The sequence below is a fragment of the Ictidomys tridecemlineatus genome, unplaced genomic scaffold (genome assembly GCF_052094955.1).
Source record: "Ictidomys tridecemlineatus isolate mIctTri1 unplaced genomic scaffold, mIctTri1.hap1 Scaffold_52, whole genome shotgun sequence".
Classification (NCBI taxonomy): Eukaryota; Metazoa; Chordata; class Mammalia; order Rodentia; family Sciuridae; genus Ictidomys; species Ictidomys tridecemlineatus.
The window spans coordinates 3,081,661-3,102,001 of record NW_027523416.1 but is presented as its reverse complement, the minus strand read 5'-3'; the positions used below and the strand labels follow the sequence as shown (position 1 = coordinate 3,102,001).

General features: G+C 49.6%; 1 long non-coding RNA gene across 2 annotated transcripts; it reads right to left on the bottom strand.

Moving 5' to 3' along the window:
• Window positions 1-1,822: 1,822 nt before the first annotated feature.
• On the bottom strand, window positions 1,823-20,225 carry LOC144373887 (uncharacterized). 2 transcript variants are annotated; one of them, XR_013433457.1, is made up of 4 exons: window positions 12,589-20,225; window positions 11,691-11,781; window positions 8,120-9,315; window positions 1,823-2,948 (listed from the first exon to the last, which is right to left on the bottom strand). It is a non-coding gene; the product is annotated as an uncharacterized LOC144373887 (long non-coding RNA). The 2 variants fall into 2 exon arrangements; XR_013433456.1 differs by lacking the exon at window positions 1,823-2,948 and having other exon boundaries at window positions 6,799-9,315.
• Window positions 20,226-20,341: the final 116 nt, after the last annotated feature.

Below are 20,341 nucleotides of genomic sequence, written 5' to 3'. Positions count from 1 at the left end.
TTTCTTTATTATTTTAAGATAAAATATGTATCTTTTCCCCAAGATGTTAGATTTACCAACCCTAAGAAGATAATTGTCATATTTTGAGTGGTTTTTTTCAAGAGTCAATATTTTAAAAATGATAACTCACCCATTATAAATACACTAAAACGTGTCTAGCCCACGTCCACTATGAGAGACGTGTGCATCTGTATGCTGTGCCATGTGGTGTGTCTCACCCATGCTCACTCACCCTTGCTCACGCTGTGGTGAGGAAGAGAGCCACCTGGCTGTGGCAGAGGCTGACCACGCAGCCCATCCCAGGCAGAGGAGACCCACAGGACTTGATGGTCACAGGCACCAGGCCTGGGGGTAGGAAGCTGCAGGCCTTGTGCTGGCCTCACCAGGTCACAGCCCAGAACAGAGTGGACAACCTGCTTGTGGGGACAAGCCCTGCAGGATCAAGAGCCAGGGCGCCCCTGAGTCCTGATGGGGGACATCACTGCCCAGCTGAGTGATCCTTTGCACAGCCCACACTCAGATCCTAGGGCCCACACTCAGAGACAGGCCTCCTCCAGGAGAAGGGTGCAGGGGACCCTTATCCAAGAGAGGACAGCGAGGAAGGAACCCAGGTGAGGCTAAGGGAGGCCCCTCCCATGTCACTGTGGGCAGGGTAGCCTGTGAGACTTAATTTCAGGCTTGGCACTGTATTCTTTTAATAATACGATTGGTTTAGCAATGCTGAAATCAAGCTCAGAGAGTAGGTGATCAATTATTAAACTCCACTGATGTTTGTGGAAAGCGTCACCGGTTAGGTGTGAGTAGCCACAGAGAACAGGAAGACTACAGCCAGGTGACAGCACATCCCGGGAGTTGTGAGGTCAGGTCCTGACAGTCAGATTTCTGCTTCCCAGGCCCTCCGTGTATTGGATGAAGCCCACCCGAGTCAGGTGGTTGCTTCTCTGAGTCTACCAACCTGATGCTGACCTCACCGGGAAACGCCCTCACAGACAGGCCCAGACTTTGTTGTAATGGTGTTCAGTCAGGGAGGGGAAGCACTGAATTACCATCACACACTGTCCCTGCCACCGGCCTTCCCAGGAGCAGCCAGAGGAAAGTACACGAGTGTTTCCTATCAGGGCCTGGAGGAGGAGGTCAGCGCTTGCCTGGCAGGGGGTGTGCCCCTTTCATATTAAACCTGCAACGAGTTCTTCCCAACTGGACAAGGTCTCAGGAAGGCAGCCCTGTCCTCAGGGTTGAAACAGTGCTGGTGGCCAGTTCGACCAAATTTTTTGTCTGTTCTGACTCCAGAGCCCATGGCCTCTTTCTGACCTCATCCAGGGACAGGAAACGCTCTTTTCACAGGATAAACTATTTTTGCATGCTCTTTAATTGCTAAACATTTTTTATTCCTAATGAAGTCAAATTGTTTCCAAAAAATATTGGAAATCACCTTTCTATTCTTCAACAGAACCAGGTCAAATGTCTTTAACTAGTGTGTCATTTTACTATCCCTGTGTTTATGTGACAGAAATATTTGAAAGGCAATCAAAAAATGATAACATTGGGCTGGGGACATAGCTCAGTTGGTAGAGTATTCGCCTTGCATGCACAAGGCCCTGGGTTCAATCCCCAGCATCACACACACACACACACACACACAAAGGAAGTGATAAAATTATTGACTTGAAAGAAAAAAAAAGGTCAGTGAAAAGTTACTTTTATTAAACTTCATATGTGGCATTATATAAAATTAAAATATTAGAGCATTAAAAAAGAAAATTTGACTAATTCCTTTTAATTATGTGAATGTATGCTTTAAAAAGAGAGAAAAACATACATATATATTGGTATGTTTTATTAATAAATAAAAAATATATGGCTTTCATTTTTTAGCCTAAACATTTGCAAATCTGTCACAATCTTTCTCAAAATCAACCTTCTTCACATATTCAGGTTCAATAGACAGTATAGATGGATTTGACAACCTATCATCACTCACAGGGACGAGAGACAGTTTTCCTTAACTTATTTTTTTGAAAATGTTGTTTTGCACGGAAGCCTCAGATGCACAAATGCTCAGCAAAAGTCCTCGACATAAGAATCAGTTTGGCAGAGACTTGGAAACTCCAGTTCATGACAAATTCCAGAAATCAAAGCCCTGCCAGGGCCTTGGGTCCTTCAGGTTCTGTTCTTACAATTTTCAGATGTCTAAAATGTCTACAGCAAATGAAGACTCCGAGTAGTCACCAAGAAGGACAGATCTAAAGTAATTCCACTTCTGTTTCTTCTAATTTCACAATTACCGTGATGTCAGCACTTCCATAAAATGATTGTCTCAGTAGTTGGAGGTTCAAGCCATGCTGAATGTGAGATCTGAGGATTCTGAATCCTTGAGAAACTGTTTCTGTGCAACTGAGTCTACACGTTTCAGAAGAACAATGTAATTGGAAATTTTTCAAATAATTTAAAGTAGTATAGAATGTTTCTTAAAGCGTGTGTGTGTGCGCGCACGTGTGTGTGCGTGTGTGTGTGTGTGCGTGTGTGTGCATGAAAAGGGCTGTCTAGAATTTCCACTGACAGAGACTTCTTCAGGAAAGATTATTTTATTACCGACATTGTTTATAATTGCCAGCACATGGTCATAAAAAATGTTAGGACCACCCTTCAGTCAGTTTTATGAGCATTTTGAAATCCTCCACCAACTATTCACCCCATTACTTCTTAGACCCAGTGCTGACTGCTCGCCAGCCTGCCTCAGAATGCCTGTGCTGTCAAGTTGCTTGGGGCATCTTAAGCTCCTCCTGGGCTTGGGCATCTCCTCCTCAGACATTCGTCCTATAATGACATCCTCAGCTGTCACTGCTCCCACCCTGCCGGCCCTCTGCTTGTCAACCAGCACTTGATAATTCTATATTTCAGATGAGCAATATTTAGGTTGCTGGTAATTTACTTTTGTATTGATCAACCTGAAATTACAAAACATGAAGTGTGTTTTCAAGCATGGAATAATAGTCCATAAAATTCCACATGGTCTACCGATATTATCTCTTTACCACTAACATAACTAACAGTCACTGCAGATATTTCATGGCCTGATGCCAGATCACAGTATAAATCACCAACAAATACCCACAGAGAAGTTAAAGGAATCTATATATTTTCACAATTACATTTACCACATCAATTTTCAGGTCCATTATATCTCAACTTTTGCTCTGTTTCTTATATAGGCTGAGTCCATCAGTATTTTATCTCTCTTCCTTTTGGCCTGAGTTTGTACCCACTTAATTGTGGGTTTTCTCTTAAGCATCAATCAACTAACCATGATAGCTATAAGAAAATGTTAAAAATTAATGTTTCGGGACTGGGGCTATAGCTTAGTGGTAGAGTGCCTGCCTCACAAATGTGAGGCACTGAATTTGATCCTCAGCACCACTTAAAAATAAAGATATTATGTCCATTTTCAACTAAAAAAAATTTTAAAAAATAATGGGATATTGTGTAATATCCCAGCTTCATTTGAGAAATTATTTTTTTAAACCAAGAAAAGTTTGCAAATAAATTCTAAATTTAAATATAACAAAAAAGGTTCTAGAATGTAGCTGTGCAGGCTTCTGTAGATGGAAAAGGGTGAAGGTAATCTAATTGAGTTCCTAAATTTAGAGAGGAATTTATATACATAGGAGTTAAATGATTTTAGACTCACAAGGCCTACGTGTGAATCCTGAGTTCCACCATTTATAAATCTGTGGCTAGTCGAGCATCTTAACCTCTTGAGCTTTTATTTCCTCATCTCCAGATACTTGGAAAATAAAATACCTACCTCCTGCAGTTGCTGTGAAATAATGCATACAAAGTGTTTCCCAGAGTGCTTGGCAGGGAAATTTTGTATTGAGATGGAGCAGAACACAGTGAAAGGCCCACTGGAGAATTCTAGGGCCAGAATGTCTGGCCATGAATCATGGAGCCACAGATGAGTCTCCTGTTTATTTTCTCATTTGTAAGATGGGGGGAGGGGAAGTTGTACTTTACACATTTGTTTGTTTTTGAGGAATAATTTTAAGTGAATTAATATTTGAAAACATACTCAAAAATAAATACCAGCTGGGTATTGTGGCCTACACCTGTAATCTCAGCAGCTCAGGAGGCTGAGGCTAGAAGATGGCAAGTTCAAAGCCGGCCTCAGCAATTTAGCAAGGCTGAGTCTCACTAAGTTGCTTATTGAGACCCTGTCTCAAAATAAAATACAGGAGGTCTGGGGATGTGGCTCAGTGGTTCAGCACCCCTGGGTTCAACCCCTGGTACCAAAAAACAAACAATAACAAAAAGAAAGTGCTTTCCAAATGCTTATTTGTTTATATAATCTATATGGTTGCTGCTATGACCATGACTCTTGAATATGCTGTCTTTTAAAATATGTAATTCTATGAATTGCACCATTTTTTCCTATTTAAACCTTCAATAAAAAACAACATCACCATGTGTGTTTTCTTGGATACTGAGACCTCAATCCTGAGACTCCCTAGTGCACAGTACAAGCCTGCTGCAATGAAGTCCACCCACCTTTGAGGACATGATTTTGGGAAAGGGACAGGGCTCCCATAGCCGCTTCTCCTTTTAATAAATTACTCTGGCAATGGAAACATGGCTGTGCATTTTCTCTCTGTTTTTTGATAACCCTGTGGAAATTCAGAAACTGGCCACGAGAGCCCTGGATAATAGGAAGAATTCATTGTGTTCTTAAATGTCTATGGCCCTTTTTAAAATTTAACTATACTCAGGCACTAGACAGAATGGGGCACATTGTAGTAAAAACAATCACAGGATGGGTAGCAGGCTCTGGATCCTGATTCTGAGTGGGTGATTTGTCCCTGGGGGCACCTGGTAAGGTCTGGAGACATGTTAGCTTTGTGAGTTCTCCTGGCATCTAGCCGGTAGGAGCCAGTGACCTTCAGATACAATGGGTGCAGCCTTCATCCCCCGCAAAATTACCTGGTCTGAAACTGCAGGACTGTGGAGGTCCCAAATCCCTGCTGGTCAGTCAGCCTGGGTTTCTGACTGTACCAAAGTCAGGGAATCTCCAGTTCTACTTGGCTTGCAGCACACATACGTGTGTTTGTGAGTTGTGCCAATTCCCAATCCAGTCACTGCTGTTGAGAAGGCATTGCTAGGATGCTAAAAATAGCCAGTTGGCAGAAGTAACTTGACTTTAGTGCTGTTTTTTGTTTATTTATTCTGTAATCAGACTCTAATTGCCAGTATAATGTCCTTTCTGCTAGCTACTTCCATGTTATTATGCACATTCTGTATGCAAAAATTATGCACTTACTTTTAAATATTGTAAATATTTGCTCTAAATATATACTAGCATTTTTCTATATTATAGCTCTACCCAGGCAGTAGAATAATACTTATAAAATGTGGAATTCATACACAGAGTCGGTAAGATGAGAAATGTTGCTTTTTGGAGGAAGATGATTTTGCAAAGTCGGTGTTTTGCATTATAGATGTGTGAAAAGAAAACCTTGGTTTTTAGTTTAATTTTATGAAGTAATTAGCTCTGCGCTCCTTCCAATGTAAGGGTCAGCAGCAAGTCACATGATCACGCACCCCCTTCTCCCCCCCCCAAAAGGGCTGCTCCCTAAAGGCCAGTACTAACGCTTTTACTCTACTGCATGTCCCCTTCCCTTGAGTGGGAATGCAGGAAACAAGTTCTGCTCTGTGCTTCAAGTCAGAATAAGTTCACGAGTTGGTAGATTCACCCATGTTCCATCACAGCACAGCTCCAAGGTCAAAGTAAGAAATGTCTAGAAAGCCACAGGATGTTTGTGCTTTGCTCTAAGAAAATACTTGTTAAGTCTTTTTTTTTTTTTCTTTTTTTAAGAGTAGGGTTCCCCTTGATTGGAGCTTCAGAACAAAATCCCGTTGCCAGTGTCTCAGCAGTCATAGGCAGGGGAAGGAGATATGGGTAGTGGCTGACACATCTATTAAAATTCTTGAGGGAATTGCTGATTTCTACTCTCTTTTCCATGCATGGCCTTAGACATACAGATTCCAAGATTAAAGAGTAGGTACTTCAGAAAGAATGGGTGCATTATCTACTTCCATTTTCCCCTAGGGGTTGGATCCCTTTTATTTTGATTTATATGTTATTCCATTCTAGTTCTTTTGGGGGGAAAAAAGTTTTTATTTTGAAAAAGTATAACATACTAGACCCGATAACAGACACCTGCCAAATATTGATACCTTTATGAATGTATACAGTTTTGCATAACTATGTTCTTATTGAACATAGTTTTAGGAGAACAAAAATAACATTTTTTTTCTCTTTGAATCAGACTCTTAATTACTATTTTAAAGCCTCTTTCTTTTTTTTTCCAGGTTGGATGTGCTGGTTTCTCCTTTGCCTCTGTTAGTCAGCTTGTCCTCCTCATGAACAAAAGGCCATCTAAGACTAATTTACAGGAGAAAAAGTGTATTTGGGGCTCAGAGGTTCAGTCCACTGAGGGCCAACTCCATCAATTTAGGCCTGAGCAGGGACAGTCCTTCTTGGCAGAAGGGCAGTGGTGAAGGAAGGCTGCTCAGCTCGTGGTGGCCAGGAAGCAGACAGAGAGGCCAGGGACAAACCATAGGATCCCCAGGGCACATTCCCGGCCCCACCTCCTGCAGCTGCCTTCCTTACCACCCAGTCAGCCCATTCCAGCTAAGAAGGACTGATTAGGCTACAGCTCTCTGAATCTCATCGTCTCACTCCTGAACACTCCTGCATTCATGGAGCTCTGGGGGACCCTCACATCCAAACCACAGTCTCTAAAATTATTTATTTCAAAAAGTTTATTCATTGTTGAAAATTTTATCTTTCTCTACATCCAGTTATCAGAAAGATAAAGAAAATGAAAGATAAATTTTTTTAGACTTTTAAAACACTATAACTATTTTAGACTATTTTTAAGAACAAAAGAGTAACTTAAATTAAACATGGTACAACTTAGAATGCAAATTCCTCTTCTCTCTCCCCCTTTGTCTGAGGCAGATCTGCATGCAGGTTGTAGGCTTTTTTTGTTTATGGTACACATTTTACTGAATCTCTGGCCTTGGTATTTATCATTACAAGCCATCTAGGATTTTAAGATCTGGGTTGAGGAATGATTTGAAAGTTGTACCATGATGTTCCCTGCTAAGGAGAAACCTGAGATCAAAAATATTGCTTAAACTGATCTGACCAAAAGGTGCACTATGCACTGGTGCTTAAAAAGCATGCTCTTCTCTCAATGAGTGATGGGAGTGCTGAAGCCATAGCCATCCTTGAAAAAAGTGCAACAGTATTTCTTTGATTCAGTTCCTCTAAACAACACACACACACACACACACACACACACACACACACACACACACATGAGGATCCTGGAAGTGCCTATCAAGGAACCTAGGTTGTGCCTCATGGAAGGTAGAAAAAACTGGTGCAGGCTAGACTATACCCATGTGACTCCAGTGAGAAGGGCAAAGGGGAACCTATGTGTCTGGAAGCTAATGTGACCAGCCGAAGTGTCAGAGAAAATGACCTAAGAAGGCAGAGAAAATGTGCCCCCAAGGATGGTGTTTTTTCTGGCTACTCACCCCTCAAAAAGACAGGCGAAAGGTGAGTAGCCAGAGAGCAGGAGATGGTGAGAGCATGAAATTCTGTAGGCCCACACAGAGAAGAGTATGAAATAGGTAAGGATTTGTCTCAGAATAAAGGGATAGGTGAGGCCTAATGCCAGAGGACAGTTGAGGCAGAGGAAAGGTATAAAGATACAGAATGAGGCTTGGGTCATGTCAGGAAATATTTCTAAGAAATTTCAGAAGTTTGACCTTTCACATTCTAAAGAGATGCTTATGGTGACATTTGCATGGTAGCTAGTTCACTCCAAAGGGTGAAAATAGGGAGAATGTAATAGTATGATATGTAGGGGAAACAACTCAGAATTGAGGGGATATTCCCAGAAACAGAGGAGAGATCATTTTCTGTGACTACTGATAACATTGTGAGGAAAATCCTCCCACCTCTTTAGGAAATCCACCTTACATGTGAGAACAATGGTAGCATTTCAAGTGTTTTAACATTGTGTTCCCTGGTGTGTTGTAATGTAAAACTTACCCAATTTGACTGTCTTTTCTTTCACCTTGCCTAATCCTTTCCGTGGAAGCGCCTCTTTTATTGTGATGGGATCGGTGCGCTTAGAAAGAAGACAGTACATAAAGAGTGTATTTTTCATTGACTACAAAGTTAATAATTTAGAATAAATATTCCACTATGACTTTCTATCATGCTGTTTCTGTGATAGAGTCAGAAGCTTATGGGAACCTGTGAAGCCATGAGCCAAAAATTAATCTGCCCTCCTATAACTTGTTCCTATCACATAAAATGGTCACAATGAAGAAGATCTGACCACCACAAATGGGACAGTTGCAGAGCACATTAGTGTTTCTTGTAGTTCTGCCCAGCATGAAATACTGAGGGGAGTCCTAAGACTTAAGAAGGGTAAGAGATGGGAACTTGAGAACCTGGGAAATTAATATCTCTGCTAAAGGTACTTACATAGCTGAACATAAATCCTAACAATGACATATCCTTGTATTTTAGTTTCTAACATATTATATTATAAATTAAAAACAGGAGAAAAAATTTCATAGTTTGAATCAATAATGGAAATGAACACAAAAATTCCAGTGTGCACATCATAATTGTGACAACAGCATCATAAACAATAAGGAAGAGATGAGGGTAGGAGGAGAAGGAACATGGTAATAGAACTCAGGCATATGTTGGTATTGATGTAAAACACATAGAAACCACTATAAAAATAAATTTCAAATATAGATAAAAGGATATAAAAGGTAACAAAAGTGGTATGATAGGGAATAAATAAACCAATCAAAATGGAAGCTGCTAGTGGAGCAGTGAGGAACCTAAAACAAAGAAAAAACACATGTAAAAAACAGCCCATTGGCAGAAGTCTTTCATTATCTGTGATGACATTAGATGGAACAGATGAGTCTTGGTTTCTAAATACCTAAGAAGCCTGCGTCCACACAAAGTTTCACACAATTTCTCTACAATATTGCATTAGGGAGATAAGCTTGGGTTTGATGGATTCTCTTCTAACAGAAACAATGCACCTGGTAACACAAACTTGACCTGCCATGACTTCCCATGCTCTGTCAATGCCATCAATCTGAGACACAGGACAGGACACCTTTTGGCATAACTGGCACAGAATGAGGCTGGACACCCTTGCAATAGGCTCTCCAGTGACAGAAGATTTGGGGTCCTCAGGAGGCGGGCTGTGAAACCTAAACAAGAAAGAAGCAGTGGAGGGGCATTCAGAGGAATCCAGGAGAGAAGCTGGGGTTGTACAGAGTTCAGGAGTGAGGCCAGTCCTGGGAGTGAACAGGAGGAATGGGCATCAGGAGAGTTTAAACTGTCTGAGGTTGCAGTAACCACATTCTGAGGGTCAGACAGTACATATAATAGTAACCCCATTACTATTAGCTATATATACATCCAAAGGAAATGAAATTAGCATATCAAAGAGATACCTACACTTTCATGTTTACTAAAACACTATTTACAATACTCAAATATGGAATCAACTGTGTCCATCAATGAATGAACTGATAAATAAAATGTCAAACACACAAATGAAATATTATTCAGCCATAAAAGAAAGGGATTATGTTATTTGTGGAAACACAAATATGTTGGACATCATGTTAAGTGAAATAAGCCATGCATAAAAAGACAAATATTGCATGATTTCACTCACTTGTGGAATCTTAAAAATGCTGAGCTTATAAAACTAGAGGGCAAAATACTGTTTATGAGAGGTTGGGAGACTAGGGGAGATGTTGAGGAGGAGATATTGGTTAATGTGTACAAAGTCACAGCCAAACAGGATAAATATAACTACATATTCTTAGTTATTCAATACACAATGTATCAATGTTCCAAACAACCATAAAGATGTACAATTATAATGTCAGTAAAAAGAGCATAAAGTAAAAATAAAACTACAACAAACCCGGTCTAAATATTCCTTAATATTTTTATGTAATATTTCTCTAACCCACAGAGCATTTTCTTCCTATTACTATTTTGATTTCTTTATCACAATTATGTACATCTTGTCTTCATCACTAGACTATCTCGTCTGAAGGGCGGGTATGTCTTTAATTCATTAGAGTACCCAACACGGTGCCTAGGACAAATAGGATCGGCACTGCGACTATTTTGAATCAATAAAATCCAAAGGAATATGAAAATGACCTACCATAGAATTTTAGGGTTGTACAATGTAATAGCCAACTCAGAGATGATGCAGTATCTGAAGGGAAGGGGGCTGTGGGGAGTCTAGTTAAGAAAATCATTTTATGGCAATTAACTGAAATCTTTTTTCATTTCTCCCTAAGAAAACAAAATACTCCTCACAAATTTTAGGACAAATAATTCTCTGAGCAGTCAGTATTTGAATAATTTTAAATACTGATGAATTTTTAGGCCATGAAAAGTTATGAGAAATTTATGATTTATAAATCTAAAAATAGGACTAATCTGATTATTATACATCCTATTCACGAAACACATAACACTAAAATTTGGGGTGAGTAATCAGTGTGGATACCATCATAGACCCATCAGAATAAGATTAACTTTTGTATCCAAGTGCACCCTGCTTGACTAGTACCCTCTGTGCCTTATTTTGAAACTTAAAAGATTTGTCATGTTACTATTTTTTCTCTCTGATGGATATAATTCCTCCTACATCCTGTGTCATGATCAGTGAAGCAGATTTCCTACTTCCCAAAACCTGCGTGCTCCCTAACAGAATGACTGAAATTTATCAGCCTTCATGGCTTGTTTTTCCTTCATTTACTCGCTGCACTCACTCTCTCTGCCTTTCCCAATGTGTATTCACCCTTATCCTCTCTACTTCACAATTTCCAACTCCCCTATGATCTATGCCTGTCTTGTATAGAAACTAAGAGGGATACTCCCACTATAACCTGCTGCTGGACTTTGGTCTTAAGAGAGACAACTCATTATCTTTCTCACTTTTTCATTATTACCTGTTTACTAGGTTCATTTTTCCAAGTATTAGAATAAATCAGCACTCATTGAGCATTAAAAAACGCAGGCATTCAAGTAGCTAATGAGGGTACATGGTACTACCTAGAGTGAGCAGTTTGATCGTGAAGACCTTGAATTATTAGAAAACTGTATAATTACTAAACTCAATTCCTTTTAGACTCTCCCGCCAGCACCACGCTGTCACTACTCATCAGAACAAGCCTTCCTGGCCAGAAGAGGTTGGCAGTGCTGTCCTAAGGATCAGCAGAGCAGCTTAGGTAAATTAGTGGTGTCGAGGGCCCCAAGGAACCCCCTGTCCTGGCCGCCCTGACCTGCCTCTTCCTACAGACCTGTGGTGCCCTTGAGGTTTCCCCACAGCAGCAGCCTGCTCTCAGCAGTGTTGCATGCAGGCCTGGCCACCAGCAAGGCAAGTGGGGCCAAGACTATGGGTCCAGCTGCTCCTGGATTGACCAGCTCCCCAGTAGGCTGAGGGAAGGTACATATACCCCCTTTGGCCTCACCCACCGTCCGTCCTGCCTGTGGGCTGCCAGGAGCAGGAGGGGAACGGTCACACAGCCCACCATTACGCCATCCTCCTTACCGGGGTAAGCGGAGCAACAGCCTCCCTGATCTCCGAGAGGATCACATGGCAATGGATGTTTCTGGGTGCACGCTGGTAGAGCATCTTCCACCTGAGGCCAGGGCAAACAGCAACAGATTAACCATTGCCCACCCTGCAAACTGCTAAGCCCTTCCTCCCTGGCAGGTCTCCATCTCCCAAGGATCTCCAGCTTCACCCCCAGACGGCCAGGCAGTCAGTCCATGGTGTGCTGAGTGAGTCTCTGAAGGACCCGAGTGTCACTACAGCTGCGGCATGGGGCCTGCCCCTGCTGGACAGGGTGGGGCAGAGAAGCTGCACAGGGAGCAGAACGTGCTCCTGCCCATTAAAACATCCCCTCTAGTGTGGAGAACAGATGAGTGTACAGTGAATATTGGCTGTGAGGGCCAGGGTTCCAGGGTCCCCACTCTCCCATCATTTCTTCAATTTTACTTAAACAGCAGAGGGCTTCCTCTGGGCAGTTAGGGGAGACTCCTGGCCAGCACAGACCACAGAGTCCTCACTGTACTACCCAGCCTGGCCACAGCAGTCCCAGACTACAATGCTAACAGGGCCAAAGGCCAGACCATGGGTGGAAGTGGGCCAGGGCTGCTGCTTGCTGCTATCTCTGCCAGCAGGTGTGAGCCTGGCACCTGCTATAGCAGATGTGAAAACCAGGCGCACAGCAGTAGGCAGGACAGAATATGGGCAGACTCATGCCACACCTTCAATCCCACCTGGACAGTGGTAGCAGCCTTGGGGTCTACATGCTCACCCACAGGAGAACAGGGCTATGCCAGCAGCAGTAGACATGAAACCACTCTGGCCCACAGCATCTAACATCAGAGGGTGCCCAGAGAGGGCAGGAGGGGCTGACCTGCACGAATACCCAGCATCTCACCTGTTCACACAAGCCTCCACAGTGGGGTCCCCAGCGTCCACTGCCTGAAGAACCTCGCGAACATTTTCCTCCAGCCAGCTCATGGTGGCAGGCTATTTCCAGAGGAAGTGCGACCTCCCGAGGTACAGACTCACCAGCTGGGTAGGGCAGGGGGGTGGCTGTGGGAGCAAGGCCTGGGTCAGGGATGGGGGGTTGGCTGTGGGAGCAAGGCCAGGGTCAGGGACGGGGGGCTGGGTGGAGCACGGCCAAGGTCAGGGATGGGGAGCTGGGTGTGGGAAAAAGGCCATGGTCAGGGCAGAGGACTGGCTGTGGGAGCAAGACTGGGACATGGATGGGAGCTGGGTGGAGCAAGGCCAAGGTCAGAGATGGGGAGCTGGGTGGAGGAAGGTCAAGGTCAGGGATGGGGAGCTAGGAGTGGGAACTAGGCCATGGTCAGGGCAGGGGACTGGCTGTGGGAGCAAGACCTGGGTGAGGGATGGGAGCTGGGTGGAGCAAGGCCAAGGTCAGGGATGGGGAGCTGGGTGTGGGAGCAAGGCCTGGGTCAGGGATGGGGAGCTGGGTGGAGCAAGGCCTGCATCAGGGATGGGAGACTGGTTGTAGAGCAAGGCCAGGGTCAGGGATGGAGAGTTGGGTGAAGCAAGGCCTGGGTCAGGGATGGGGGACTGGCTGTGGGAACAAGGCCTGGGTCAGGGATGGGGAGCTGGGTGGAGCAAGGCCAAGTTCAGGGATGGGGAGATGGCTGTGGGAATAAGGCGAGGGTCAGGGATGAGAAGCTGGCTGTGGGAGCAAGGCCAGGGTCAGGGATGGGGGACTGGCTGTGGGAGCAAGGCCAGGGTCAGGGATGAAGGACTGGCTGTGGGAACAAGGCCTGGGTCAGGGATCGGGGGCTGGGTGTGGAAATAAGGCCAGTGTCAGGGATGGGGAGCTGGGAGGAGAAAGGCCAAGGTCAGGGATGGGGAGCTGGGTGGAGCAAGGCCAGGGTCAGGGATGGGGAGCTGGCTGTGGAATAAGGCCAGGGTCAGGGCAGGGGCATGGCTGTGGGAGCAAGGCCAGGGTCAGAGATGGGTGGCTGGCTGAGGGAGCAAGGCCAGGATCAGGGATGGGAACCTGGGTAAAGCAAGGCCAAGGTCAGGGATGGGGAGCTGGCTGTGGGAGCAAAGCCAGGGTCAGGGATGGGGGGCTGGGTGGAGCAAGGCCAAAGTCAGGGATGGGGAGCTAGGAGTGGGAACTAGGCCATGGTCAGGGTAGAGGACTGGCTGGGGGAGCAAGACCAGGGTCAGGGATGGGAGTTGGGTGGAGCAAAGCGAAGGTCAGGGATGGGGAGGTGGGTGTGGGAGCAAGGCCTGGGTCAGGGATGGGGAGCTGGGTGGAGCAAGGCCTGCATCAGGGATGGGAGACTGGTTGTAGAGCAAGGCCAGGGTCAGGGATGGAGAGTTGGGTGGAGCAAGGCCTGGGTCAGGGATGGGGGACTGGCTGTGGGAACAAGGCCTTGGTCAGGGATGGGGAGCTGGATGGAGCAAGGCCAAGGTCAGGGATGGGGAGATGGCTGTGGGAATAAAGCCAGGGTCAGGGATGAGAAGCTGGCTGTGGGAGCAAGGCCAGGGTCAGGGATGGGGGACTGGCTGTGGGAGCAAGGCCAGGGTCAGGGATGAAGGACTGGCTGTGGGAACAAGGCCTGGGTCAGGGATAGGGAGCTGGGTGGAGCAAGGACAAGGTCAGGGATGGGGAGCTGGGAGGAGAAAGGCCAAGGTCAGGGATGGGGAGCTGGGTGGAGCAAGGCCAGGGTCAGGGATGGGGAGCTGGCTGTGGAATAAGGCCAGGGTCAGGGCAGGGGCATGGCTGTGGGAGCAAGGCCAGGGTCAGAGATGGGTGGCTGGCTGAGGGAGCAAGGCCAGGATCAGGGATGGGAACCTGGGTAAAGCAAGGCCAAGGTCAGGGATGGGGAGCTGGCTGTGGGAGCAAAGCCAGGGTCAGGGATGGGGGGCTGGGTGGAGCAAGGCCAAAGTCAGGGATGGGGAGCTAGGAGTGGGAACTAGGCCATGGTCAGGGTAGAGGACTGGCTGGGGGAGCAAGACCAGGGTCAGGGATGGGAGTTGGGTGGAGCAAAGCGAAGGTCAGGGATGGGGAGGTGGGTGTGGGAGCAAGGCCTGGGTCAGGGATGGGGAGCTGGGTGGAGCAAGGCCTGCATCAGGGATGGGAGACTGGTTGTAGAGCAAGGCCAGGGTCAGGGATGGAGAGTTGGGTGGAGCAAGGCCTGGGTCAGGGATGGGGGACTGGCTGTGGGAACAAGGCCTTGGTCAGGGATGGGGAGCTGGATGGAGCAAGGCCAAGGTCAGGGATGGGGAGATGGCTGTGGGAATAAAGCCAGGGTCAGGGATGAGAAGCTGGCTGTGGGAGCAAGGCCAGGGTCAGGGATGGGGGACTGGCTGTGGGAGCAAGGCCAGGGTCAGGGATGAAGGACTGGCTGTGGGAACAAGGCCTGGGTCAGGGATAGGGAGCTGGGTGGAGCAAGGACAAGGTCAGGGATGGGGAGCTGGGAGGAGAAAGGCCAAGGTCAGGGATGGGGAGCTGGGTGGAGCAAGGCCAGGGTCAGGGATGGGGAGCTGGCTGTGGAATAAGGCCAGGGTCAGGGATGAAGGCCTGGCTGTGGGAGCAAGCCTGGGTCAGGGATGGGGAGCTGGGTAGAGCAAGGCCTGGGTCAGAGATGGGGGGCTGGCTGTGGAGCAAGGCCTGGGTCAGGGATGGAGGGCTGGCTGTGGGATCAAGGCCTGGGTCAGGGATGGGGAGCTGGGTGAAGCAAGGCCAAGGTCAGAGATGGGGGGCTGACTTTGGGAGCAAGCCTTTGTCAGGGATGGGGGGCTGGCACTGGGAGCAAGACCTGGGTCAGGGATGGGGAGCTGGGTGGAGCAAGGCCAGCGTCAGGGATGGGGAGCTGGGTGGAACAAGGCCAGGGTCAGGGATGGGGGACTGGCTGTGGGAGCAAGACCAAGGTAAGGGATAAGGAGCTGGCTGTGGGAGCAAGGCCTGGGTCAGGGTTGGAGAACTGGGTGGAGCTAGTCCTGCTTCAGGGATGGGCGACAGGCTGTGGGAGCAAGGCCAGGCTCAGGGATGGAGAGCTGGGTGGAGAAAGGCCTGGATCAGGGATGGCTGTGGGATCAGGGCCTGGGTCAGGGATGGGGAGTTGGCTGAGCAAGGCCAAGGTCAGAGATGGGGGGCTGGCATTGGGAGCAAGCCTGTGTCAGGGATGGGGAGCTGGGTGGAGCAAGGCCTGTGTCAGGGATGGGGAGCTGGGTGGAGCAAGGCCAGGTCAGGTATGGGAGCTGCTTGGAGCAAAGCCTGGGTCAGGGATTGGGGACTGGCTGTGGGAACAAGGCCTGGGTCAGGAATGAGGAGCTGGGTGGAGCAAGGCCAAGGTCAGGGATGGGGAGCTGTGTGGATCAAGACCTGGGTCAGGGTTGGGAGCTGGGTGGAGCAAGGCCAGGGTCAGGGATTGAGTGTAGGCTGTGGGAGCAAGCCTGGGTCACATATGGGGAGCTGGGTGGAGCAACGCCTGGGTCAGGGATGAGGAGCTGGGTGAAGCAAGGCCTGGGTCAGGGATTGGGGACTGGCTGTGGGAACAAGGCCATTTTCAGGGATGTGGGACTGGCTTTGGGAGCAAGGCCTGGGTCAGGGATGGGGGACTGGCTGTGGGAACAAAGCCTGGGTCAGGGATGAGGAGCTGGGTGGAGCAAGGCCAGCGTCAGGGAAGGGGAGCTGTGTGGATCAAGACCTGGGTCAGGGTTGGGAGCTGCGTGGAGCAAGGCCAGGGTCAGGGATTGCGGGCTGGGTAGAGGAAGGCCAAGGTCAGGGATGGGGAGCTGGGTGTGGGAACTAGGCCATGGTCAGGTCAGGGGACTGGCTGTGGGAGTAAGACCTGGGACAGGGATGGGAGTTCAGTGGAGCAAGGCCATGGTCAGGGATGGGGAGCTGGATGTGGGAGCAAGACCTGGGTCAGAAATGCCGAGCTGCATAGAGCAAAGCCTAGGTTAGGGGTAGGGTACTGGCTGTGGGAGCAAGGCAAGGGTCAGGGATGGAGAGCCGGGTAGAGCAAGGCTTGGGTCAGGGATGAGGAGCTGGGTGGATCAAGACCTGGGTGAGGGATGAGGAGCTGGGTGGAGCAATGCCATGGTCAGGGATGGGGAGCTGGCTGTGGGAACAAGCCTGGGTCATGGATGGGGAGCAGGGTGGAGCACTGCTTGGGTCAGGGATTGGGGGCTGCCTGTGGGATCAAGGCCTGGGTCAGGGATGGAGAGCTGGGTGGAGCAAGGCCAAGTTTAGAGATGGGTGGCTGGCTTTGGGACCAATCCTGTGTCAGATATGGGGAGCTGGATGGAGCAAGGCCTGGGTAAGGGATGGGGGGCTTGCTCTGGGAGCAAGACCTGGGTCACGGATCGGGAGCTGGGTGGAGCAAGGCCAGGGTCAGGGATGGGGAGCTGGGTGGAACAAGGCCAGGGTCAGGGATGGGGTATTGGCTGTGGGAGCAAGGCCAGGTTCAGGGATGGGGGACTGGCTTTGGGAGCAAGGCCAGGGTCTGGGTTGGGGAGCTGGGTGGAGCAAGGCCAAGGTCAGGGATGGGGAGCTGGCTGTGAAAGCAAGGCCTGGGTCACGGTTGGGGCACTGGGTGGAGGCAGGCCTGCCTCAGGGATGGGGGACTGGCTGTGGTAGCAAGGCCAGGGTCAGGGATGGAGAGCTGGGTGGAGAAAGGCCTGGGTCAGAGATGGGGGGCTGGCTGTGGGATCAAGGCCTGGGTCAGGGATGGGGGACTGGCTGTGGGAATAAGGCCTGGGTCAGGGATGGGGAGCTGGGTGGAGCAAGGCATGGGTCAGGGATGGGGGACTGGCTGTGGGATCAAGGCCTGGGTCAAGGATCGGGTGCTGGATGGAGCAAGGCTAGGGTCAGGGATGGAAGCTGGGTGGAGCAAAGCCTGGGTCAGTGATTGGGGACTGGCTGTGGGAAGAAGGCCTGGGTCAGGGATGAGGAGCTGGGTGGAGCAAGGCCAAGGTCAGGGATGGGGAGCTGTGTGGATCAAGACCTGGATCAGGGTTGGGAGCTGGGTGGAGCAAGGCCAGGGTCAGGGATTTAGAGCTGGCTGTGGGAGCAAGCCTGGGTCAGAGATGCGGAGCTGGGTGGAGCAAGGCCTGGGTCAGGATTGGGTAGCTGGTTGTGGAGCAAGGCCAGGGTCAGGAATGGGGGGCTGGGTGGAGTAAGGCCAAGGTCAGGGATGGGGAGCTGGGTGTTGGAACAAGGCCATGGTCAGGGCAGGGGACTGGCTGTGGGAGCAAGACCTGGGACAGGGATGGGAGTTGGGTGGAGCAAGGCCAAGGTCAGTGATGGGGAGCTGGATATGGGAGCAAGACCTGAGTCAGGGATGGGGAGCTGGGTAGAGCAAAGGCTGGGTCAGGGTTAGGGGACTGGCTATGGGAGCAAGGCTAGTGTCATGGATGGGGAGCCGGGTGGAGCAAGGCCTGGATCAGGGATGGGGGACTGGCTGTGGTAACATGGCCTGGGTCAGGGTTGAGAAGATAGGAGGAGCAAGGCCAAGGTCAGGGATGGGGAGGTGGGTGAATCAAGACCTGGGTCAGGGATGAGGAGCTAGGTAGAGCAAGGCCAGGGTCAGGGTGGGGAGCTGGCTGTGGGAGCAAGCCTGGGTCAGAGATGGGGAGCTGGGTGGAGCAAGGCCTGGGTCAGGGAATAGGTGCTGGCTGTGGAGCAAGGTGTGGATCAGGGATGGGGGGCTGGCTGTGGAGCAAGGCCTGGGTCAGGGATGGGGTCTGGCTGTGGGAGCAAGGCTTGGGTCAGGGATTGGAGGCTGGTTGTAGGATCAAGGCCTGGGTCAGGGATGAGGAGCTGGGTGGAGCAAAGCCAAGGTCAGAGATGTGGGCCTGGCTTTGGGAGCAATCCTGTGTCAGGGATGGGGAGCTGGGTGCAGCAAGGCCTGGGTAAGGGTTGGGGGGCTGGCTGTGGGAGCAAAACCTGGGTAAGGGATGGTGAGCTGGGTGGAGCAAGTTCAAGGTCAGGGATGTGGAGGTTGCTGTGGGAGCAAGGCCTGGGTCAGGGATCGGGGGCTGGGTGTGGAAATAAGGCCAGTGTCAGGGATGGGGAGCTGGGTGGATCAAGGCCTGGGTCAGAGATGGGGAGCTGGGTGGAGCAAGGCCAGGGTCAGGGATCGGGAGCTGGCTGTGGAGCAAGGCCTTGGTTAGGTATGGGCGACTGGCTGTGGTGCAAGGACTGGGTCTGGGATGGGCGGCTGCCTGTGGGAGCAAGCCTGGGTCAGGGATGGGGAGCTGGGTAGAGCAAGGCCTGGGTCAGAGATGGGGGGCTGGCTATGAGAGCAAGACCTGGGTCAGGAATGGGGAGCTGGGTGGAACAAGGCCTGGGTCAGCCTACTGCTCAACAGGAGATGACCAGCTGTTCTGTGGCTCGTTCCTTCCTTGCGCTCTCCAACCTGACCTCATCCTCTGGATCTGGCCTAACAACTACTTCTCTGAGGGATGCCAGGCCAGGTAACGGTGGGGGGTGTTCTTGGACCCATGCTGTCTTCTATGCTAACGTGAGATTCATAGTGGACTTCAGGCCATTAATCTTGACTTCAGGAGGACTAGAGCCTGAGGTCAGCCACATGAGTGGTCAGCCATGCAGGTCTGACAGAGTTCCAGTGACAAATGCTGACGTCAAGTTTCATTAAGCCTCCTGGTTGGCATAGGTCTGTTTGTGTTCTCAGGTGTCACTGGGAGGAGAAGGTGCTCTTCCTCACTGCACTGGGAGCGGGAGGCTGGGAGCTCATAAGTGGTGACACTGGACCCTCCCGAAGTGCTCTTCTTTTTTCTCAGGGGCTGCAGTCTTGTCTTTATGCTGAAGTAAACCCTAACCCTGAGCATAATAGCTCTGAACTCCAAGACCTTCTGGTGAATCACTGAACCTGAAGGCAACCTTGGGGACCAGTGAACTGGACGTCAGAAGTGAGAGTGGTCTCGGGACCCCAAGCCTATGGAGGTGCAGAAAGTGAGGATGGTCTCGGGACCCCAAGCCTGTGGCAGTGTCAAGTGAGACGGGCCTGGGAGACACCTGACCTCCCTTGACCTTGGCAGCTCCCATCCGTGAGCCACGTAAGGCCTGTGCTCTGTGACCCTGAAGGCGCAGTGTGATCAGCACCCTTCCTGGCCCATTAAGTTTACAGGCCTCTCCTGCACCCAGGTGCCTGCCTGTGCCCCCCTCTGTGGTCCTGGTGCTCTCTCGGCTGCCCTCAGGCATGTCTGTCTCGGCCCTGTGCTGACTCCTCACCCTGCTCATTCCCTAGGGTGGCCATGGCACCACCTGACTTACCTGTTCACTGTCCATCCCCAGGATGTTTGCCCTTGAACAGGCCTGGACTGTCTCTTGTTCCCCATGCCCAGCCCACTGACCAGACCCCATGCTGTCCTCAGCCCCCGTGCAGCCCACCCCTGGTAGGGGTTCCTGTGAAGGGTCAGTCTGTAGGCCCTAGCAGGTACCCTTGTACCAGCTGACAGTAGGCTTGGGTGTGCCGGTCACGCGGCAAGCCAGCTTTACAGTTTCCCCCAGCTCAGCCGTGCAGTCAGCCAGTTCCTCTTCAAATTCCAGAGGACCTGAGGACACATGTGGGGGTCTGAGGACTTTGAGGGTGGGATGTCAGGCCTATGTCCCCTGGGTGCACCCTGGCAAATTGCCCCCAACAACAGCAGTGGCCTCACATCCA